This window comes from Bubalus kerabau, chromosome 19 (assembly GCF_029407905.1).
Source record: "Bubalus kerabau isolate K-KA32 ecotype Philippines breed swamp buffalo chromosome 19, PCC_UOA_SB_1v2, whole genome shotgun sequence".
Taxonomy (NCBI): Eukaryota; Metazoa; Chordata; class Mammalia; order Artiodactyla; family Bovidae; genus Bubalus; species Bubalus kerabau.
Window position 1 is genome coordinate 18,631,060 of NC_073642.1, and position 25,363 is coordinate 18,656,422.

Below are 25,363 nucleotides of genomic sequence, written 5' to 3' on the forward strand. Positions count from 1 at the left end.
GATGAGTCTGGTGGATTGCAATCCATGGGGTTGCAAAGAGTCAGACATGACTTAGCTACTGATTAGCAACAAACGGCTTCTATTATGCTACCACAGCAGGGTTTAATAGTTGCAAAAGATATTATATGGCCCACAAACCCTAATATGCCTGTTCTTTATGAAAAAAAAAATATATATATATAAAAATGTTGAATCACCATGTTGTACTATGAAACTAATGTAACATCGTATGTCAATTTTACTTCGATAAGAAAGAAAGGTTTGCTCACCTCTGAAGCCTGGCACTCTGCAGTCCATGGGATCACGAAGAGTCAGACATGACTGAATGACTGACCTGAACTGATCAGCCTAAACTCACTGATTTAAAAAAATGGAGAAAACAAAAACTATCAAAAATCTTGTATAATTTCCAATAGGTGATGATTTTCAAGAAATCAAAAGCATAGAAATAATAGAAGATAATTTTATTAAATTAAAAAATAAAAAGATAATAGCAACAAGAATTATGTTTCCCTTTATGATAGAGTACATTGTAGCAGAGGCTTCTTCCAGAGGCTCAGCAGTTAAGAAACTGCCTGCAATGCAGGATTCACAGGAGATGCAGTCTCAGCCCCTGTGCTAGGAAGATCCCTGGGAGAAGGAAAAGGCAACCCACTGCAGTATTCTTGCCAGAAAAATCCCATGGACATAGAAGCCTCATGGGATACAGTTCTTTGGGTCACAAAGAGTCTGACATGGACTGACACCTTAATACCTGGTCTGACACCCTAAGACCTAGAAAGGTAGACACCAATTGTGGGTGAAGTATACAATAAAAAAGACTCATAATACTTGCAACCCAGATTTTTAAAAGCTCCCTTACTGATTGAAATAATTTTATCTGCTGATACTATGCTTAATAGAGGAGAAACCTACAATGGAGAAAGATAGACTAGACAGAAGTTCTAATATTTGTTATAATAATGTCTAGTGGTTAACATAAAATTACAAAACAAGGAGAAAAAAAAGGAATATAAAGCAAGAGAAACTAAAATGAAAATAAATCATATACTAGCTGTATACTAAATTGTAATGATTGTTGTAGTGCAATAAATGGTTCAAATACTCCAATTAAAATACAGAAAATAATAAAATTGGATTAAAGAAAAAAGGAACACATGCTGCTTACCAGACATGCATTTTAAATGTGAGAGCATGAAAAACGGCAATTTAATGGATGAAAAACAACATGCCAGGAACTAACTGAAAGAGTGACCGTTGACATTCTAGGAATCAGCAAACTCAAATGGACTGGAATGGGCGAATCTAACTCAGATGACCATTATACCTGTTACTGTGGGAAGAATCTCTCAGACGAAATGGAATAGCCATTATAGTCAGCAAAAGAGTCCAAAATTAAGTACTTGGATGCAATCTCAAAAACAACAGAATGATCTCTGTTTCCAAGGCAAACCATCCAATATCACAGTAATCCAAGCCTATGTCCCAACCAGTAATGCTGAAAAAGCTGAAACTGAATGGTTCTATGAAGACCTATAAGACCTTCTAAAACTTACACCCCAAAAAGATGTCCTCTTCATTATAGGGGGCTGGAATGCAAAACTAGGAGGTCAAGAGATACCTGGAGTAACAGGGAAATTTGGCTTTGGAGTACAAAAAGAACCAGGGCAAAGGCTAACAGAGTTTTGCCAAGAGAACGCACTGGTCATAGCAAACACCCTCTTCCAACAACACAGAGAAGACTCTACACGAGGACATCACCAGATGGTCAACACTGAAATCAGAGTGATTATATGCTTTGCAGCCAAAGATGGGGAAGCTCTATACAGTCAGCAAAAACAAGACTGCAGCTGACTATGGCTGACTATGGCTCAGAACATCTTATTGCAAAATTCAGACTTAAATTGGAGAAAGTAGGGAAATTCACTAGACCATTCAGGAATGACCTAAATCAAATCCCTTATGATTATACAGTGGAAGTGATAAATAGATTCAAGGAATTAGATTTGATAGACAGAGTGCCTGAGAAACTATAGACGGAGGTTTGAGGCATTGTATAGGAAGCAGTGATCAAGACCATCTCCAAGAAAAAGAAATACAAAAAGGCAAAATGGTTGTCTAAGGAGGCCTTACAAATAGCTGAAAAGAGAAGAGAAGCTAAAGGCAAAGGAGAAAAGAAAGGATATACACATTTGAATGGAGAGTTCCAAAGACTAGCAAGGAGAGATTGGAAAGCCTTCCTCAGAAATCAATGAAAAGAAATAGAGGAAAACAATAGAATGGGAAAGACTAGAGAGCTTTTCCGGAGAAGGCAATGGCACCCCACTTCAGTACTCTTGCCTGGAAAATCCCATGGATGGAGGTGCCTGGTAGGCTGCAGTCCATGGGGTCACTAAAGAGTCAGACATGACTGAGCGACTTCACTTTCACTTTTCACTTTCATGCATTGGAGAAGGAAATGGCAACCCACTCCAATGTTCTTGCCTGGAGAATCCCAGAGACAGGGGAGCCTGGTGGGCTGCTGTCTATGGGGTCGCATAGAGTCGAACACGACTGAAGTGACTTAGCAGCAGCAGAGATCTCTTCAAGAAAATTAGAGATACCAAGGGAACATTTCATGCAAAGATGGGCACAATAAAAGACAAAAATGGTGTGGACCTAACAGAAGCAGAAGATATGAAGATGAGGTGGCAAAAATACACAGAAGAACTGTACAAAAAGATCTTCATGACCCAGATAACCACGATGATGTGATCACTCACCATGAGTCAGATATCCTGTGAATGTGAAGTCAAGTGGGCCTTAGGAAGCATCACTATGAATAAAACTAGTGGAGGCGATGGAATTACAGTTGAGCTATTTCAAATCCTAAAAGATGATGCTGTTAGGGTGCTGCACTCAATGTGCCAGCAAATTTGGAAAACTCAGCAGTGGCCACAGGACTGGAAAAAGTTAGTTTTCATTCCAATCCCAAAGAAAGGCAATGCCAAAGAATGTTCAAACTACCACACAATTGCACTCATCTCACACAATGGCAAAATAATGCTCAAAATTCTCCAAGCCAGGCTTCACCAGTACGTGAACTGTGAACTTCCAGATGTTCAAGCTGGATTTAGAAAAGTCAAAGGAGCCAGAGATCAAATTGTCAACATCCGTTGGATCATAGAAAAAGCAAGAGTCCAGAAAAGCATCTACTTCTGCTTTATTGATTACGCCAAAGCCTTTGACTGTGTGGATCACAACAAAGTGTGGAAAATTCTTAAAGAGATGAGAATACCAGACCACCTGACCTGCCTCCTGGGAAATCTATATGCAGGTCAAGAAGGAACAGTTTGAACTGGACGTGGAACAATGGATTGGTTCCAAGTTGGGAAAGGAATATGTCAATGCTGTATATTGTCACTCACTTATTTAACTTAGATGCAGAGTATATCATGAGAAGTGCCAGGCTGGACAAGGCACAAACTGGAATCAAGATTCCCAGGAGAAATATCAATAACCTCAGATATGCAGATGACACCACCCTTATGGCAGAAAGCGAAGAAGAACTTAAGAGCCTCTTGATGAAAGTGAAAGAGGAGACTGCAGAAGTTGGCTTAAAACTCAACATTCCAAAAACTAAGATCATGGAATCCGGTCCCATTACTTCCTGGCAAATAGATGGGGAAACATTAGAAACAGTAAGAGACTGTAGTTTTCAGTGCTCCAAAATCATTACAGATGGTGAATGCAGCCATGAAATTAAAAGACACATGCTCCTTGAAAGAAAACCTATGACCAACCTAGATAGCATATTAAAAAGCAGAAACTTTCTTTTACCGACAAAGTCCATCTAGTCAAAGCTATGGTTTTTCCATTAGTCTTGTATGGATGTGAGAGTTGGACTATAAAGAAAGCTAAACACCAAAGAATTGATGCTTTTGAACTGTGGTGTTGGGGAAGACTCTTGAGAGTCCCTTGGACTGCAAGGAGATCCAACCAGTCCATCCTAAAGGAAATCAGTCCTGAATATTCATTGGAAGGACTGATGCTGAAGCTGAAACTCCCAATACTTTGGCCACCTGATATGAAGAAGGGAGTTATTGGAAAAGACCCCGATGCTGGGAAGGATTGAAGGCAAGAGAAGGGGACAACAGAGGATGAGATGGTTGGATGGCATCACCAACTCGATGGACATGAGTTTGAGCAAGCTACGGGTGTTGGTGATGCACAGGGAAGCCTGGTGTGCTGCAGACCATGTGGTCGCAAAGAGTCAGACATGGCTGAATAACTGAACTGAACTAAAAGAGAGTTGGCTTAAATATATTAATAGTTGTGTGTGTGTTCAGTTGCTCAGTCATGTCCAACTCATTGCAGATCCATGGACTGTAGCCTACCAGGCTCCTCTGGCAAGAATACTGGAGTGAGTTGCCATTTCCTTCTCCAGGGAATCTTCTCAACCCAGGTATCAAACCTATGTCTCTTGCATCTCCTATATTGGCAGGCAGATTCTTTAACACTAGTGGCACCTGGGAAGTCCATATTAATATATCACAGTCTAAGAGAAAAGTTCTGCTAGAAACAAAGAAGTGGCTTACACAACAATAAAAGGGTTAATCTACCTATGGAGAAGGCAATGGCACCCCACTCCAGTACTCTTGCCTGGAAAATCCCATGGGCAGAGGAGCCTGGTAGGGTGCAGTCTATGGGGTCTCGAAGAGTCGGACACGACTGAGCGACTTCACTTTCACTTTTCACTTTCATGCATTGGAGAAGGAACTGGCAACCCACTCCAGTGTTCTTGCCTGGAGAATCCCAGGGACGGGGAGCCTGGTGGGCTGCCGTCTATGGGGTCGCACAGAGTCGGACACGACTGAAGTGACTTAGCAGCAGTAGCAGCAGCAGCAATCTACCTATATCATATTAAACTTCTATATAAATATTGCTTTGAAATACATAAAATAAATTTGTAAGACCTAAAAATAAATAGAAAAAACACAGTGTGATAAAAGATTATTAGTACACTTTATTGAATAAGTGATAGAACAAGTAAACAAACAAACTGTAATCTTTGTTAAACAATATCTTAAAAAGATCTGTAGGAAATATACTTAATAGTAAAATCTTAAAAGCTTCCGCCCCCAGATACTGGGTCAGCAAAGGAGACTTACTATCATCACTACTGAAGTTACTTGCCAATGCAATGAGGTAAAGGGAAAGGAATTCAAAGTGTAAGGATTGGAGGTAGAAATTACAATTTTATTTACAGTTGACATAACTGTTTACAATTACATAATTTTAATTCAAAAAAATCTACCAAATATTAAAACTAATAAGTAAATGTATCAAAGTTGCTTGATACAAGGTTCTTATAAAACATTAATTGTATTTCTCTGTACCAGTAACAAATGAAAAGGAAATAAAATTTGAATAATGATACTTTTTATGCTGGCTGCTAAACATCAAATCCTTAGTATTAATTCTAATAAAAGATTTCAAGACTCCTACTCTGAAATCTACAAAACTATGGAAAAATTTTAAAGAATTAAATAAACGGAGTCACATTATGCTTATAAATTATAATAATGGGCTTCCCTGGTGGCTCAGACGGTAAAGCCTCTGCCTACAATGCAGGAGATCTGGGTTCAATCCCTGGGTAGGGAAGGTCTGCTGGAGAAGGAAATGGCAACCCAGTCCAGTATTCTTGCCTGGAAAATTGCATGGACGGAGGAACCTGGTAGGCTACAAGTCCATGGGGTCACAAAGAGCTGGACACAACTGAGCGACTTCACTTTCTTTATTTACATAGGTATTAATTCTCTCCAAATTGATTTATGTATTAAATACATTTCCAGTTAGAAAAGATTAAATATATTATTATATAAATTTTTTTGTATTAGGGAAGAATGAAGAAAGTTTATGTTTTAAAATGTATATGGAAATTAAAAGAGACAAGAATATTCAAAACAATCTTGAGGAAAAACAGAGTTAAAGAAATTGCAAAACCAGAAAGCAAGACATTACAACGTCATATAAATTCATATAGAGCTTTTAAAAACAGACCACTGGAACAGATTAGAGAGATCATAGTCATAAGTTTATCTCATATGAGACAAGATGACACTATAGTTAATAGGGAGAGAATGATAATTTTAATAAATGATGCTCAGTTAACTAATACCCACATATAAAAAATGTAATGTTGACCTTATCTCACATTAAGTGCTAACATCAGTTCCCAGTAAATTGTAGATCTACATTTGAAACCCAAAACAATAAAGCTTTCAAAAGGAAAAGAAATGCATTAGTGACCTTGTAGTAGGACAGAAAAGCAGTAACCAAGAAAGGAAAAATATTAATAAATTAATCTCAATTAAAATTTAGAAGCAGTGTTTATTAGAAGAAACTATTCAAGAGTAAAAAGTCAGAGTAAGGGAAGATATCTACAATGGGAAAAAAAACCAACGACAAATGACCCAGGCAGAATATATAAAAATAACTACAAATAATTAATAACAGGAGAAAGCTAATTAAGTTTAAATTGGAAAAAAGACTTGAACAGATAGTTCACAAAAGAGTACATCAAAATGGTATATAAACATACAAAAATGTACTCGACGTCATTAGTCATCAGGGAAATGTGAATAAAACTATAACACAAGACTACTGCACACATACTGAACAAGTGGCAAACTGATATCAAGCAGGGCTGGGAGCGAGGTCAGACATCTAAGGTGCAAATTTTGAGGAAGAGCATACTTTTACATTTGATCAATGCACAGTCTGCACAAATCTGAAGGTGAGTGCCTCCTTTCATTTTGTGCTCTTGGCATCTAAATCTTAAGGAGAAACCCTCTTAGGTTCATGCAATAGATTAGAGTACAGAACTCAATAGAACTCAATGAAAGTGAGCACTTTCTTAAGTTTTCAACCCTACTTGCCTCTACCCAGTTTGACCCTGATGGTTACAACTGGGTAGAGGCATGTACCTATTGTGAGGATAGGAATCAGTGGAAGTATTCATTGGCACAACCACCTTGATAGAATTGTTGACATATTTACTAAAAATACATATCTGCATACCTATGACATAGCTAATCTGTGCTGTGCTTAGTCACTCAGTCGTGTCCAGCTCTTTGAGACCCCATGGACTGTAGCCCTCCAGGCTCCTCTGTCCATGGGGATTCTCCAGGCAAGAATACTGGAGTGAGTTCCTATGCCCTCCTCCAGGTAGCTAGCCTAACTTTTGTTATTATACTCAAGACAAACTAATTCATGTTTCTCAAATGTCAAGTGTGAGGATTCTCATGACAGCAAAATTTCTAAAACAAAATGTAACGTTTCCAAAAAACAAATGTAATATTCATCAAGAGAAGAATATGTGAATACTCTTTTGTGTGATAGGTCAATGGAATAATATTCAAGGATGAAAATGAGCAAAATGCCACTAGACACGGCATCATATGTAATTAGTCTCACAAATATAATGTTGAGTGAAAACAGGCAAACACAGTGGATCATATTTATCGATTTAGAATAATTTTAAAAGAAGGTGCAATATACTGGTAGGATTAGAATTCAGAAAAGTGATTACTTTGGGAAAATAATTTACTGAGAAGAGGCACAAAAGGAACTTTTGAAATGCAAGTGATATCATATAAATTGACCTGAAGAGAGTGAAAACTGTGAACATTTAGTCAGCTGTGCACTTATTATTGGGACAATTTTTGTTATTGTTCCTTGCAGGTCTATTGATTCTGGCTTCTTATGCTTGAAACTCTGTCACTGGGTACATGGGAGTTTAGGATTTGTATGCCCTTTTAATGGCCTATAACCATCATGAAATGATGCTCACTATTTTCAGTAACACTATTTACTTTGATATTGAAAATACACAACCTTGATTTCTTTTGGCTGTTATGAGCATGATTCATCTTTTTCTATCATTTTACTTTTAACCTGTTTGCTTCTTTAAAGTGTGTTTCTTGCAAGGAATCTATAGTAAGTTCTTAATGTGTTGTTAATTTAACAATTTCTGCCTTTTTAATAGAATTTTTAGATAATTTACACTTAATATGATCATTTATATGATTGTGTTTACCATCTTGCTATTTTTTTCTACTTGTCTCATTATGTTCTTTATTGCACTTTCCCTGTTTGTCTCACTTTTATGGATTAATTGAATATTGTGTTTTTATTATATCTTTATTTACTCACTACTTAACTAATATCAACAGAGTACTTAGTCTTGTTAGTATATCAGAGGCTTTTTTAGGATTTATTAGGGTTTATGCATCTTTTAATACATATTTACATGTATTACATATGTTTACATATGTTTAACTTATCAGAGTCTAAACCCTACTAAAATTACTTTACATATGTTTAACTTATCAGAGTCTAAACCCTACTAAAATTACCTCTCATGTAGTAGAAAACTCATACAAAAATATACTATAAATTTTCCTCTCCTGGTCTTTGTGCGTTTTCTGTCATACATTTTATTGCTACATATATTATAAACCCCACAGCCCTATTTTTGCCTTAAGATTTATGCAAATTTTATAAATATATTTATTCTGGTAAAACGTTTACTAAAATGAGAGAAAGCTTTAATATCATATATATCTAAAGTTAAAATCAATTTTATTAAATATCCATTGTGGTTAAAATATTTTAAAATTCTAAGAAAAACTGTTGTTTAGTTGCTAATTCATGTTCGACTCTTTTGTGAGCCCAGGCTCCTCTGTCCGTGGTATTTTTCAGGCAAGAATACTGGAGTGGTTCCCATTTCCTTCTCCAGGAGATCTTCCTGACAGACCCAGGGATTGAACCCATGTCTCCTGTTTGACAGGTAGGTGCTTTACCACTGAGCCACCAGGAAAGCTAAGAAATATCAACAAACACTTAAAACTGAATCACATAATCAAATGAAAACCCTACATGTGAAAACAGGTAGCTTGCTAACAAAACAGCTTTTAAAGTGCAACCTACAATTCTAACAGAAGTCCAACTACACTTATCAGAAAACAAAGTACTAGTCAGGAACGAAGGAACTAGGAATTCAGTTCAAGCAGTAAGAGATAGAAGTTAGTAAACCCAAAGAAAGCAGCAGAAATAGTTGATAAAAACAATGAGAAAAAGTAAAAACCGATTGAAAGAAAAGATTTGAACATAAGACTAAAGACTAGTTTCTAAAAAGACACTATAGACAAAATCTGAGAAGTATGATGAAGAAAAAGAAATATGAAAATAAGCACTGAATGTAAGGTAGGTATACTGACAAATTTAACAGAGGTTTTTAAAGTATTGAAAGGGTATGATGAAATATACATGATTAACTCCATAAAACTTGATCAAACGAACTAATCTTCAAAATATTTTAAACACTAGATTTTGAAGAGGAAAATTTAAAAATCCATTAGATTATATTTTTAATATATTGAAATGGAATCCCAAGTCTTACCCCCCACCACCATGACAAAAAAAGTAAAAAATTTTAAATTCAACAAGATAGATGCTATTGTGGCTGTGGAGTAACAGGTAACTTCATGTATTTATGGTGGAAGTGAAAGCTGGAAGTCATGGTTTTAGAAAATAATCTATTATTTGAAATAAAATCAAATACACATGTACTTAAATAGCATTGTATATATAAATATGGAAGGCTACCCCACTGGCTTAGCAGTAAAGAATCCACTTTACTGAAGAGAGGCAGGGCAAGAACGTTTGACCCCTGGATTTGGACAACACCCTGGAGGAGGGCACGGCAACCCATTTCAATATTCATACATCCATACATGACCACTGGAAAAACCATAGCTTTTTCTGTATGGACCTTTGTCAACAAAGCAATGTGTTTGCTTCTTAATATGCTGGTTGGTCATATCTTTTGCTCATAATATCTAGGTTGGTCAAAGGTTTTCTTCCAAGGAGCAAGCGTCTTTTAATTTCATGGCTGCAGTCACCGTCCACAGTGATTCTGAAGTCCAAGAAGATAAAATCTGTCACTGTTTCCACTTTTTCCCATCTATTTGCCATGAAGTGATGGGGCCAGATGTCATGATCTTAGTTTTTTGAATGCTAAGTTTTAAGGCAGCTTTTTCATTCTCCTCTTTCACCCTCATCAAGAGGCTCTTTAGTTCCTCTTTGCTTTCTGCCTTTAGAGTGGTTTCATCTGCATATCTGAGGTTATTGATATTTCTCCCAGCAATCCTGATTCCAGCTTAAGAGTCATCCATCCTGGCATTTCACATAATGTACTCTGCATATAAGTTAAATAAGCAAGATGACAATATACAGCCTTGACGAACAAGATTATTTATAATATGTAATGACTGAAAAAAGTTCAAAGCTCCTTGTTATTCTCAGATGAAAGATGAAATCTCTACAGAAGATTATTTATTAGGATGAACAAGATCAGCAAGAACATTAGATTAGTATATAATATAAAATAATAATGGAAAATAATCAGAGTTCTATAGATCAGCAACAACAATAAGTTATGCAATTAGAAAGATTACATCTTATGGTTGCTGGGGTGGGAGGGATAGTTTGGGAGTTTGGGATGGTTACGTATACACTGGTGTTTTCAAAATGGAAAGCCAACAAGGACCTATTGTATAGCACAGGGGAAAAACAAAGATTACATATGAAACAGCAAAAATAAATCAAGTAATGATCTTGTAATATATTTAACAAAACTATGAATGATCTTTCAGAGTAAAAATATAAAATTTAACTAAAGGGCTTTTAAAAAGACCAAAATGAGCATAGATCTATACCATAGTAAATTGGAAGAATCAATATAATAAAACGGTCAATTCTTACCATATTATTCCAAAAGTTAAAAGCAAACTTAATTACTGTTAAATGTCAAAAGGGTTTTTCTTAGGATTTAAGAATCTATTCCTAAAATTCATATAAAGAAATAAAAAACCAAGCACCCAATATACTTCTTAAAACAGTGAAAAGATTAAAAGGCAATGGAACTATGGATAGTTAAGATTTCAAATATGTATGATGCTCAGGCTCTCAACTTATCATGTTACATCAGGATTTTTCAACATTGATACTTGTAACATTTTGGACAAGATAATTCCTTGTTGGGGGCAAAGTGTCCAATGCCTTATAGAATGTTTAGTAGTATCCTTGGCTTCTACTTCAGCAGTAATGACAACCAAAAATGTCTCCAAACATTGCCAAATGCTCCCTGAGGTGGGGGACTCACCCTGGTGAGCATCGCTGTGCCGTGGTGCTGTACTAAGTCTCTACAGTTGTGACCAGCTCTTTGTAACCCCATGACTGTAGCCTGCTAGGCTCCTCTGTCCTTGGGATTCTCCAGGCAAGAATACTGGAGTAGGTTGTCATGCCCTCCTTCAGGGGATCTTTCCAACTCAGGGATCAAACTCGAGTCTTTTAAGTCTCCTGCACTGGAGGATTCTTTACCACGAGCTGCTGCTGCTGCTGCTAAGTCGCTACAGTCCTGTCCCACTCTGTGCGACCCCATAGACGGCAGCCCACCAGGCTCCATCATCCCTGGGATTCTCCAGGCAAGAACACTGGAGTGGGTTGCCATTTCCTTCTCCAATGCATGAAAGTGAAAAATGAAAGTGAAGTCACTCAGTCCTGTCTGACTCTTTGCGACCCCATGGACCGCAGCCTACCAGGCTCCGCTATCTATGGGATTTTTCACTAGCACAACCTGGGAAATAATTAAAACCATTTAATACTAGCATAGGTGTGGACAAGCATATTAATTATCATTACAAAGAGGAAAGAAGAATCAGACCAACCTGCAGAGGAATTTGCTATGTATAGAAGTGCTATTACAAGTTAATGGGGAAAATTTTGTAGAGAATACTGCAACAATTAGAAATTTATAGAAAAGGATAAATCACATAGATTTCTGCCTTCTATACAAAAATAAGTCTCTGGTTTTTTAAAAAAAATTATGTGAAGATTTGAATATAAAATTAAAGCAGTACACAAACATTAACCAGTATTTTCATTTCTATAAAGCAACACTTCAGACATATATTTAAGAAGACATTTAAAACTATATTTACTTTGGCACAGTCTGTCATTGCAAAAATATGCAAACAGTTTTACTCTCCATCATTAAGAGAAATAAACTTCATATATCATTCAATACTATGTATCTGTTAAAATAAAATAACTGGATCTAAAATTATCACCATGAATAAACTTCAAACATATAATACCAAGAACAGAAAGCAAGTTGCAAAGTGATACTTAGATTAAGATATTTTATATCTTAAATGTTAAAACCTTCAAAACAATAATATATATTGTATATAGTTGCCAACAAATGTATTAAATATATAGAACCCCATAAGGGAAATTTCTTGCTTTTCTGAGAAGGGAGGGAAGGCAATGAGATGATATGGGATTTTAATTATATGCTTATATAAGTCTACAATTTAAAAAAAAGAGTTCTAAATAAAAGGTGGCAACATTTTAATAGATGTTAGTACTTGACATCAAACATTAAAATTTATATTTCTATATATGAAAATGTGCTGTTAAAAATAAAAAAGTATTGGTTCTGTCTGTCATATTGATTAAATATATTTTTAATGTCTAATGGAAGGAAAGCTATGACAAACGTAGACAGCATATTAATACTCAGAGACATCACTTTGCCAACAAAGGTCCATATAGTCAGAGCTATTGTTTTTCCAGTAGTTATGTATGGATGTGAGAGCTGGACCATAAAGAAGGCTGAGCACCCAAGAATTCATGCTTTCGAATTGTGCTAGAAAAGCTTCTTGAGTGTCTCTTGGACAGTAAAGAGATCAAACCAATCCATCCTAAAGGAAGTCAACCCTGAATATTCATTGGAAGGACTGTTGCTGAAACTGAAACTCCAATACTTTGGCCACCTGGTGTGAAGGGCTGGCTCACTGGAAAAGACCTTGATTCTGGGGAAGGTTGAAGGCAGGAGGAGAAGGGAATGACAGAGGATGAGATGGTTAGATGGCATCACCGACTCAATGGACAAGAGTTTGAGCAGACTCCAGGAGCTGGTAAAAGACAGGAAAGCCTGGCGTACTGCAGTTCATGGGGCTGCAAAGAGTTGGACATGGCTTAGCGATTGAACAACAACAAAGGGATAAAATTAAATCTATCTATAGAAATAAAAAAAATAATTAAAATGAGTGACTGAAAGGCCATTCATAACCTCCAATGATGTCTTGCCATCTGCATTCTTCCCCCTATAAAATTGTCCTTGCATGAAGGCAGGATCTTCTCTGGTTTTACTAATAGAATTTCCACATGCCTCAATATGCACTGATGACATGTGGATTTGCCTTTTCTTGTTTTGAAGAGATTTGCTTATAAGATCATTATTACAACACATGCACTCAAAGTCTTTTTCTGTTTTGTTGTGTGACTTTTAGGCTAGGATGAATTAAAATTTAATTTCTACATTCCAGATAATGGATAAGTCAATGCTGTTTTACTTCCTGTTTATTAATGAGCTTTCCTTCTCTTCTTCTGTTTCTCTTCACTCTTCCCTTCTTTTTCTCACCTCAGCCCATTCCTCTCTGTCCTCGTTCGCTTTAACATCCTTTCACCAGCCTTATCTCTGTCTTTCAAAGCCAAAATAATGATGCACATTATTCTCATCTGGGTCTCTCCCCACGTCTCTATTTCCAGAACAGATTTAACTTTAACCAGTGGGTCATTGATTAGATGCTTACACAGCCACACTGGATCTTTATTGCTCTATTCATTTATCTTATTCAGGGGAAATGGGATCAGTTCTACTTTAATTGTGTCATCTCTAAAGATAACAAGAACTCTTTTAAGGTTTGGGGAAAATATATAGTGGATCATGGATAATATTTCAAAATTGTTTTAAAAATATTTCAACAGGAGGCCTCCAACTTCCTTAACTTTTTTTATATTGAATCAAAAACAAAATAAAACAACATAAGAAAAAACAGAGTGCTGTTTATCTTGCTTTCCACAGTCTGAGTTAACACCTCCTTATTCATTAAATAGATGCAGACACAAGACTCTAGTTGATGTCTCCCGTTTGTGTTTTTTTCCTATTCAGGCTCCTCTTCTAAATCTCATATCCACTCAAATTGTTGTCACTCTGTTTTGGAGCTTCTCTTTCTTTATATTGTTTTCCGACTCAGATCTATAAACAGTAGGCAATGCCGTACCATTTACAAATGTGAAATGTCTGACTGAAATGAACCCAGTCCACCTCTGTCTTAGGAAATGCTTTGTTTCCATAGGGTACAGATCAGGTTTGAGTGGGGTTTGACAATGAGAGGGTCATTGCTATGGCCTCTGTGGAAGTACTTGTAATCCACCCAGAGTCTGAATTGTCTTTGTCTCTCTGAGAAGCAAAATGGAGCCGATAAGTGTCCATGCTGCAACTTTATGATAGGATTCCTGACCAACAGAGCTCTATCACTATGGAGACCAAGGTCTTTACTCAGTGTTCCTAGAGACAGCAGCAGAAGCAGTAGAAGAATCATGGCCATTGAGAAAGATCCAATGCCAAACTTGCAGAAAGCCTGGAAGTGAGGATAAATCCATCATGTGTTTCATTTCTCCCCATAAAACACTGAATAAACCTTTTGTGACATGTTGGTGAGTCCTTATTTGCAGTCAGAGGATGTTACCTTTTTTGATTCTCTCTCTCTCTCTGTTAAGCTCAGTCATGTCTGACTCTGCAACTCTGTGGACTGTAGCCCACCAGGCTCCTCTGTCTATGGGATTTTTCAGGCAAGAATACTGGAGTGGGTTGCCATTTCCTTCTCCAGGGGATCTTCCCAAACCAGGGATTGAACCCACATCTCCTGATTTTCCTGTGTTGCAGCCAGATTCTTTACCACTGAGCTACCAGGGAAGCCATACCGTTTTCTATTACAAATTGCAAATTCAGTTTTCAAATTCAATTATCCCAGAAACAGCTCACCAAACAACTTCATAGTGTTTGAAAAGAAAGACAAGTAACACTCAGGTTTATAAAAACATATATAGATACAAAGCATTTTAGCCTTGGCAAAATTGAAAATAGTCAATTCCAGCTCTGGACTGCGGTAAGTCAGGGAGAAGGTTTTGGGTGAAAAGACATATGACAGACTTGGATTTGTGTGTTCTCTGGAATGGCATTCCAAAATGATCCTTCATGAGGGACACTTTCTTTGTGTGTGTAACCAATTAGACTTGGGAAAGGGCTTCCCAGATGGCCCTAGTGGTAAAGAACCTGCCTTCCAATGCAGGAGACATAAGAGATGCATGTTGGATCCCTGGGTCGGAAAGATCCCCTGGAGGAAGGCATGGCAATCCACTCCAGTATTCTTGCTTGAAGAATCCCATGGACAGAGGAGCCTGGTGGGCATAGGGTCACAGAATCAGACATGACTGAAGTGACTTAGCACTCAGGAGACTTGGGAAAAACTACATAATGTCCCTCATGCCTACAGATTTTTGAAGCATACTGGCACATCTAAGATTCCAGAAATAAAGAATTTGTTTACTTTGTTTAGTTAGCACTCTTCACCTTTGACCACAAAGCACTTTTCTTAAGAATCCTTATTAAGCAGTTCTTGGAACTTTCATTTCACAAATTCACTTTGCAAAACAATGATGCAAAATAAACATACTTCAAATTGTGGAGAACATACCATTGAAAATATGACTGGTATCTCAAGATAGGCTCTTCCCATGAACATCCACAGACATTTACAAAACATATTTTGTGGCCAGCCTATATAGAACCTTGGTATTCCAAGTATGCTTCTTAGAACAGCAGCATGGCACCCTCCCCCACCCCCTCCACCCATTAAGCTTGTTAGAAATGCAGAACTCTGGCCCTGCCTCAGAGCTATTGAATCAAAATCTTGCATCATATACAGGAGCCCCAGTTGAGTCCTGTTCACACACACACAAAAAAAGTTTGAGGAAGACTATTTTAGGAGATATTCTTTCTAAAACACACGAATTCTATTCCTTTCTGCATAAAGATTGAAAAACGAACTAGAATGAACACCAAGGTTCATGACATTTATATTTTTTAAGTTGAGCACTGAACAATTTTAGAGAGAAAAAAGTGTAAAAATATCACGTCAACCTTGAATAGGTGGCCGATTTGAATGAACACATTTAGGATTGAATTTGAATCAAAATAACTAGGTTGGTATGTATTATGAAACACAGGGAGAGCAGGAGACACCGCAAAACCAGAGCAAAGACTCAACTCTCACCTGTTTAGGACCTAAAGCAATTTACTTGTGAGAAAGGAAAGGTATTTAATAGCATATATGCAATATGGTTATATTGACACATTATAAGACGGAGAAGCTCTATACAGTCAGCAAAAACAAGACCAGGAGCTGACTGTGGCTCAGACCATGAACTCCTTATTGCCAAATTCAGACTGAAATTGAAGAAAGTAGGGAAAACCACTAGACCATTCAGGTATGACCTAAATCAAATCCCTTATGATTATACAGTGGAAGTGAGAAATAGATTTAAGGGCCTAGATCTGATAGATAGAGTGCCTGATGAACTATGGAATGAGGTTCGTGACATTGTACAGGAGACAGGGATCAAGACCATCCCCATGGAAAAGAAATGCAAAAAAGCAAAATGGCTGTCTGGGGAGGCCTTACAAATAGCTGTGAAAAGAAGAGAAGTGAAAAGCAAAGGAGAAAAGAAAAGATATAAGCATCTGAATGCAGAGTTCCAAAGAATAGCAAGAAGAGATAAGAAAGCCTTCCTTAGCGATCAATGCAAAGAAATAGAGGAAAACAACAGAATGGGAAAGACTAGGGATCTCTTCAAGAAAATCAGAGATACCAAGGAACATTTCATGCAAAGATGGGCTCGATAAAGGACAGAAATGGTATGGACCAAAGGAACATTTCATGCAAAGATGGGCTCGATAAAGGACAGAAATGGTATGGACCTAACAGAAGCAGAAGATATTAAGAGATGGCAAGAATACACAGAAGAACTGTACAAAAAAGATCTTCACAACCCAGATAATCACAATGGTGTGATCACTAACCTAGAGCCAGACATCCTGGAATGTAAAGTCAAGTAGACCTTAGAAAGCATTACTACAAACAAAGCTAGTGGAGGTGATGGAATTCCAGTTGAGCTATTTCAAATCCTGAAAGATGATGCTGTGAAAGTGCTGCACTCAATATGTCACCAAATTTGGAAAACTCAGCAGTGGCCACAGGACTGCAAAAGATCAGTTTTCATTCCAATCCCAAAGAAAGGCAATGCCAAAGAATGCTCAAACTACTGCACAATTGCACTCATCTCACACGCTAGTAAAGTCATGCTCAAAATTCTCCAAGCCAGGCTTTAGCAATATGTGAACTGTAAACTTCCTGATGTTCAAGCTGGTTTTAGAAAAGGCAGAGGAACCAGAGATCAAATTGCCAACATCTGCTGGATCATGGAAAAAGCAAGAGAGTTCCAGAAAAACATCTATTTCTGCTTTATGGACTATGCCAAAGCCTTTGACTGTGTGGATCACAATAAACTGTGGAAAATTCTGAAAGAGATGGGCATACCAGACCACCTGATCTGCCTCTTGAGAAATTTGTATGCAGGTCAGGAAGCAACAGTTAGAACTAGACATGGAACAACAGACTGGTTTCAAATAGGAAAAGGAGTTCGTCAAGGCTGTATATTATCACCCTGTTTATTCAATTTATATGCAGAATACATCATGAGAAATGCTGGACTGGAAGAAATACAAGCTGGAATCAAGATTGCCGGGAGAAATATCAATAACCTCAGATATGCAGATGACACCACCCTTATGGCAGAAAGTGAAGAGGAACTAAAAAGCCTCTTGATGAAGGTAAAAGTGGAGACTGAAAAAGTTGGCTTAAAGCTCAACATTCAGAAAACGAAGATCATGGCATCCGGTCCCATCGCTTCATGGGAAATAGATGGGGAAACAGTGGAAACAGTGCCAGACTTTATTTTTCTGGGCTCCAAAATCACTGCAGATGGTGACTGCAGCCATGAAATTAAAAGACACTTACTTCTTGGAAGGAAAGTTATGACCAACCTAGATAGCATATTCAAAAGCAGAGACATTACTTTGCCAACAAAGGTTCGTCTAGTCAAGGCTATGGTTTTTCCTGTGGTCATGTATGGATGTGAGAGTTGGACTGTGAAGAAGGCTGAGCGCCGAAGAATTGATGCTTCTGATGTGTGGTGTTGGAGAAGACTCTTGAGAGTCCCTTGGACTGCTAGGAGATCCAACCAGTCCATTCTGAAGGAGATCAGCCCTGGGACTTCTTTGGAAGGAATGATGCTAAAGCTGAAACTCCAGTACTTTGGCCACCTCATGCAAAGAGTTGACTCATTGGAAAAGACTCTGATGCTGGGAGGGATTGGGGGCAGGAGGAGAAGGGGATGACAGAGGATGAGATGGCTGGATGGCATCACTGACTCAATGGACGTGAGTTTGGGTGAACTCCAGGAGTTGGTGATGGACAGAGAGGCCTGGTGTGCTGCGATTCATGGGGTCACAAAGAGTCAGACACGACTGAGCGACTGATCTGATCTGATCTGATATGTTTATTTAATTTTTATTAGAACATAGTTGGTTTGCAATATTGTGTTAGTTTCAGGTATACAGAAAAGTGATTTTATATATATATATATAGCTTTTGTTGTTGTTGTTGTTTAGTTGCTAAGTCATGGCCAACTCTTTTGCAACCCTATGAACTATAGTCCTCCAGGCTCCTCTGTCCATGGGCTTTCCCAGGCAAGAATACTGGAGTGGGTTGCTATTTCTTTCTCCAGAGAATCTTCCCAACCCAGGTATCTAACTTATGTCTCCTGCATAGGCAGGCAGATTCTTTCCTACTGAGACATCAGGGAAGCCTATATATATATATAGTTGTAGTTATTATTGTAGTAGTTGTTATTGTTTAGTCCATAAGTCATGTCTGACTCTTGTGACTTTATGAACTGCAGCCGCCAGGCTTCCCTGTCCTTGACCATCTCCTGGAGCTTGCTCAAACTCATTTCCATTGAGTTGGTGATGCCATCCAACCATCTCATTCTCTGTCGTCCCCTTCTCGTCCTGTCTTCAATCATTCCCTGCATCAGGGTCTTTTGCAAAGAGCCAGGTCTTCATATCAGGTGGCCAAAATATCGGAGCTTCAGCTTTGGTATCAGTCCTTCCAATGAATATTCAGGGTTGATTTCCTTTAGGACTGACTGATTTGATCTCCTTGCTGTCCCAGGGGCTCTCAGGAGTCTTCTCCAGCACCACAGTTGGAAAGCATAAATTCTTCGGTGCTCAGCCTTCTTTGTGGTCCAGCTGTCACATCTGTACATGACTACTGAAAAAGCCAAAGCTTTGACTACACAGACCTTTGTTGGCAAAGTGATGTCTCTGCTTTTTCATATGCTGTCTAGGTTTGTTATAGCTTTTCTTCCAATGAGCAATCATCTTTTAACTTCATGGCTATATATATATACATATATATGTGTGTGTATATATATATATATATATCTTCTTTTTTAGATTCTTTTCCATTAAAGATTGTTTTAAGATATTGAGTAGAGTTCCCTGTGCTATACAGTAGGTCCTTGTTGGTTAACTATTTTATATACAGCAGTGTATACATTTTAATGCCAAACTCCTAATTTACCCCTCTCCCCTTCCCCTTTGGTAACTGTAAGTTTGTTTTCTATGTCTATGAGTCTATTTCTGTTTTTTCTTAAATAAGCTCGAGTCTATCATTTGTTTTTAGATTTCATGTATCAGCAATATCACATGTTTGTCATTGTCTGACTTACTTCACTTTAGTATGATGATCTCTGGGTTGCAGAATCTTCATTTCATTCACATTCTTGTAAGAGGAACGAACACCAAGTTTAGAAATATTTTAATTGAAATAACTACTGTAGCATTTATTCATTTACTCATTCACTGACTCATTAATTCATTCTACACATGTGCTCTTTGAGTATTATACTGTCCTCTGACCAATGAGAAATTTCCTCTCTCTCTTTCATGCTCATGCTTAGTTGTGTCGGACTCTGCAACCCCATGAACTGCAGCCTGCCAGGCTCCTCGGTCCATGGGATTTACTAGGAAAGAATACTGTAGATGGGCACATAATCCAGTATACTAGATGTATTAGAAATAATCTATCATTTTCAATACATACATATTGTAAGGTTATAGCAAGGAGTTTCATTAATCAGAAACATACATGACAAATGTTAGCTACCAGAGGATTTGGGATTTGGATTAAGGATTTGGAAAAAGCCTCCACCTCATTGTTTATCTGTGCATTTTCATATCCCTGGGAGTTAGTGGAGAATTAGTATACTATATAGGTTAGAGGATGGAGTAAGATGGCCAAATCTCTGTCGTTAGTCCTTTTTGACTTACTGCTTTCCTCGTTCAATTACTGTTCAATGATTTTTCTGAACAATAGCTCTCTGAAGACGATAGGTTCCCAGTGAAAGGGCTCAGAGTTCTTACCTCTAAAGTCAGGAGTAAGAGATCTTGCAGAAATAGTTATGAGTGATTTAAGGGTAAAAAAAACATCATCACAATTTAAGAAGAGAAAGGCATCTTTGCAAGCAATCAAGCTAATGGAATATCTGAGCCAGAAAACGTGTGTGTGCAGACGAGTGTGTATGCATGTTACTTCAAACAACTTGGAAGACTCAGTATCATTTTATTAATTTTACAGTTGAGAAAAGATATGCCCAGAGAGGTTAAGTTCAGAGCAAGTAGCAGCAGAATAAGAAAGCAAACATGTAAAACTAGGCTCTTAACCTTTATTCCGGGGTTTCTTAACCTCAGCACCACCACTGTTTGGGGCAGGATGACTCTTCGTTGTGGGAGATTATTCTGTGCATTGTAGAACATTTAGAAACATTTGTACCTCTACCTACTGAATACCAGTACACATCTGTCCCTTTCCCTTTATCCCCCAGTTGTGGTAGCCAGAAATATCTCCAGACATTGCCAGATGTCCTCCGGAGGAAAATTATCCCTGCTTAAAAATGACTGTTCTATTCATAGTGAGTCCCTGGGATCCTGAATGTGTAAGCATTTTATGATAAATCATCTAATGACCATGGCCCGCTGTTACAGCTTCACTAATGTAGATGGTTTAGCAGGTTGCCTATGACTGCTTTCATTTTGTTTTAGGAAACTTATTTGTCCTCATTTTTAGCCATGTAGTTCTGATGAAGACAAATAATTATATTTTTTTCCCCTGCCATCTCCAAGTTTCATGACAGAAATATTACCAAAGCAAGAATCAGGGTCTTTTCCGGTTCCTTTCCTCCTTGGTGAAGATGGTTTGTGTGAGAGCTAAGGATCAGCCTGTTAAAGATTTGACTAAAGAATGATGTCAGTGGGCAGAAATAAGAACTTATGGTTTTCATATCCCAGGGTCTATCATCCCTCTACTTAATATCCTGTGGCTTTGTGGTTTATCTCCACCTTGAATCTGTAGGCTTTTCACATGTTTTTTTCAATAAAACTTTATTTATACTTAAACTAGTTTGGGTTTGCTTTCTGTCACTTATAACTAAAGAATCCTGGCTAACAGAATTGAATAGACAAGGGACTCTAAATGCCATAACCTTAAGGAACAAACACGTTCCTATCCTCAAATCCCACCTCAACCCCCTTCCCCAACCAATATAAACAACCAGAAAACCAACTAAGAGTCAGCCCTTTCCTACTTTAAAAATGATCCCATATTACTCAAGGAAGTCCTGCAAGGTCCCCCAATTTTGGTTTAAGAGTTGCTCCCTAGACTGGAGGTAACAAAAATATAAGGAAAGGGTCATTTCAAATAAATTTGACTGATGATATCTGTGTTAAGTGTAGAAAATATTCGTTTATTTATAAAAATATTACTAGTATTATAATCATATTTGTTAGGATTTAGAAAAAGATAACAAATGATTCACTCAAGAATGGCCCCAAAGGTACAGAATATGATGTCTGACACATAGAGAACAGATGGTGTCAATAACCCAGTAGGAGATGATTAGGTTATAAATCAAGGCACTTTCCATGGAGATAAAGTAGCAGGGTAATGTGAAAGACAATATTTAAATACACGGGGATAAAGGCGTCATGGAATAGAATGAATGACCCCTGCTGGAGTGTAAGTGCAGGGAAGTAGTTATAAATACAACGTGGCTATAATGGTGTATAGGAGAATTTTCTTAAGCTTTGCAGGGAGATGTTAGAAAGTAAACTGTTTTGTCATATTCATTTTAAGGGTTTGACATGATTCTGTGTTGGAAAAACCCTTATATCTGGAAAATCAAGAGTGTATTCTAACATAACCCCTTCAAAAAGGAGCCAGGAGAACAATTATTTTGCCTTCTTGAAGTTCATGATTAAAAAAAAAAAAAGTATAAGGATTCTCAACTTTCCTTTTACATGTTGCAGCTCTATTTCCTGGAACAGGCAGGAAATCAAGCCAGGCTGGGCAGGAATAACATTTTGTATGAGACACGTCGGTATTATATCCCATTAGAACCAAGGCATGATTGAGAGAGTAAATAAGGAGAAAGGGGCAGGGAGGAAGGTAAAGAGGAATAGAAAGAAAAAGAAAAAAGACAAGAGAAAGGGAAAAAGGAGACAGAAGAAGAAATGGGCAATTCCCATCATCTGTGAAGCCAGGCCAAGGGACTATAATGGAGTTTTTTTTCTTTTTTTTTTGAAATGTGAACATATTTTCCTTACCTCTCAGCTTCAACTTTTTGCTGTCTATGCTCTAGGACATATTCTCATTCTTCATCTCATTGAATAAAAACCCTTCCTCCCTTCCTCCTCCCCTCCTAAATGATATCAAAGAGTAAATTAAGCTTGTCATCTCTTTGGAATCCAGCATCTGAGTTCTACACTGGAAATACAGGGCCATTTGAGTTTGGGTGGAGATGCTCCTCATTTAAGCAAACTCATTCTGATTGCCTTGCTATTATGGACCTCATCTGGTATGGATCTGAACCTTACTTTTTTTTTTTTCTTTCAATTTTTTGGCTGTGGCATGAGGCAGGCATGTGGGATCTTAGTTCTCTTATCAGGGATCAAACCTGTGATCCCAGGCTGGAATCTGGGAATCCAGATTCCAGATTGGATTGGAAGCTCAGAGTCTTAATCTCTGGGCCACCAGGGAAGTCCCAGATCCTTTTACTGAAACCTACCATTGGGAACCCAAGGATACCAACATGAGAAGGACGGCTTTCCTACAACACGGCAACAATAACAACAAAAAGATTTTCTTAGGCAAATTGTTTCCAAGGCCACCTGCAATCAAGTTAAAACCCTGATAAGAGGAATAACCTCAACCTCACCATTGACATAAATGCTGGATCCTGCCTCACTGACTATTCTTACTAAACCAGGTATGTAGAAGTAGGGGAGAGGTCTGTGCTTTTAAACTGAATAGGCTCAAGCCAGGGGCAAAAACAAAACAAAACAAAAACAAGAACAAAAAAAACCTGACTAAGCTCCTGGATTAGTTAAAAAGGAAAAAGAAAAAAAGAAAAATGGAAAAAGAAATTATTGGCTTCCCAGCATCTAATGCTACTAAGAAAGTAAAATATATGGTCATTTTATCTTCCTAAATTACTTAGGTTATTAAACCTCCATCCTTTGTTATTTGTTTTTGTCATATTTGCTATTTATTTTGGTAAAGTATTTAAAAGTAAATTGCAAGCACCATGAGAATTTATTTCTAAACATCTTAGCATGCATTTTTTTGAAAAGAAAAATACTTTTTAAAAAACATTTTAAAATACTCTAATATTTATTTAAAAATATTTTAAAATACTTAAAATTTTTTTACAGTATTTTAATTTTAAAACATATATCCATAATACCACTTTCCACATGAAGGTAACAGTTCTCTAAAATCTTTTAATAGCCAGTCCATGTCAAATTGCCTTACTTCTTCCCAAATATCTTTTACAGATAGTTTTTAAAAACAAGAATCCAGTCAAATACTATTCATTTAATTTGGTTGCAAAATCATGGACGTTTCTTAAATCTTTAAAAGTTAAAACTTCCATCTTTTAATTCAGAGATGACAAATATCTAGGAACTTGCCAGTCCTCTCCCTTTGCAGCCTGGCCAATTGCACTAGCTGATCATAATAGTTTTCTATTCATCTTGTACAAGACCTCAGAATCCTTCTTAGCACAGTATATCATAAGGTTGCTATTGGTAGATGATTATCACTGTATGAACTCTACTTACCAGCTCTCATGCTGAGGAGAGAAGAAGAAAGCAGCTTCACAGCTGCAATACTTGGCATCCTTGAAAATGGCTGACTTGGCATACCTGGTGAAAAGGTGAACATCTGGCAACTCCCACAAAATAGTGACCTTTTTTTGGGGTGTAGTTCCAGAGCTAGACTTAGAGTCAACTGGACTTAGGTGATTAATGGTCTATCAGAAATGAAGATGCTTATTTTAATTAGTGCATTTTAATTTACATTATTAAATGCTTTCCAGGTGGCACCAATGGTAAAGAATCCACTTGCCAATGCAGGCGATACAAGAGACACAGATTCCTGGGTCAGGAAGATCCCCTAAAGTAGAAAATGGCAACCCATTCCAGTGTTCTTGCCTGGCAAATCCCATAGCCTGGCGGGGTACAGTCCATGGGGTCGCAAAGAGTCGGACATGACTGAGCACGCACGCACTGATTTGAAATAGGGCGTTTTGTCTACTGTACTTTTGCTATATCACGTTATTGTCCGTGTATATCCTTGTTTTATACATGGAAACATGGAGCTTTAGGACACTTGCCATTAAATGTGCGAATCATAAGGCTCATTTGCATTTCTTTGATTCCATGATAACCAAACATTTGCATATGCTTGGTTCCCCTTTCCGTATAGGAAAAAAAAAAATGTCCTGATCTTGCTAATGCAAATATGCTGATTTACAAAAGCTAGGCTTCTGACTTGTATTCTATACGAATATATTGAAATTCTAATTCTCTTCATTCCCTTAAAACTAAATTTTCCACAGTCCTGCAAATAATTTCCCTGATTCTTCCCCACCCCGCCCCGCCCCCACCCCGATAATGGTAGATGTGGTGTCTCAAGATGAAGAACCAGCTTTCTGGAGTAGTCATCTGTCCCTTTCATTACAATTTGAGTAAACAGAATAGCTGAGTGATTAAACAAAGAATTTGGATCAGACAAGTCAGAATTACAACTTTCTTGTTGTGTGACCTTCGGTGAACCTCAAAATCTTTCTAAAACAGTTGGTGCTTGTGAAATAGTAATAATAGGATTTATTAGTGCTGTAAGCCTCTTGTAGAGATTAAATAAAATGTTGAAGAGATGCACTTAGG

At 37.5% G+C, this 25,363-nt stretch overlaps 2 long non-coding RNA genes across 2 annotated transcripts in view; one reads left to right on the forward strand and one right to left on the reverse strand.

Annotated features, from left to right (window-relative positions):
• Nucleotides 1-274: 274 nt before the first annotated feature.
• On the reverse strand, nucleotides 275-22,799 carry LOC129634270 (uncharacterized). Its single transcript, XR_008705500.1, has 3 exons — nucleotides 22,742-22,799; nucleotides 19,810-19,862; nucleotides 275-357 (listed from the first exon to the last, which is right to left on the reverse strand). It is a non-coding gene; the product is annotated as an uncharacterized LOC129634270 (long non-coding RNA).
• A 95-nt stretch (nucleotides 22,800-22,894) lies between these two features.
• LOC129634269 (uncharacterized) overlaps nucleotides 22,895-25,363 on the forward strand; it is an 88,175-nt gene continuing 85,706 nt past the window's right edge. Inside the window, exon 1 of the long non-coding RNA XR_008705499.1 lies at nucleotides 22,895-23,403. This is a non-coding gene — a long non-coding RNA (uncharacterized LOC129634269). The remainder of the gene's footprint in view (nucleotides 23,404-25,363) is intronic.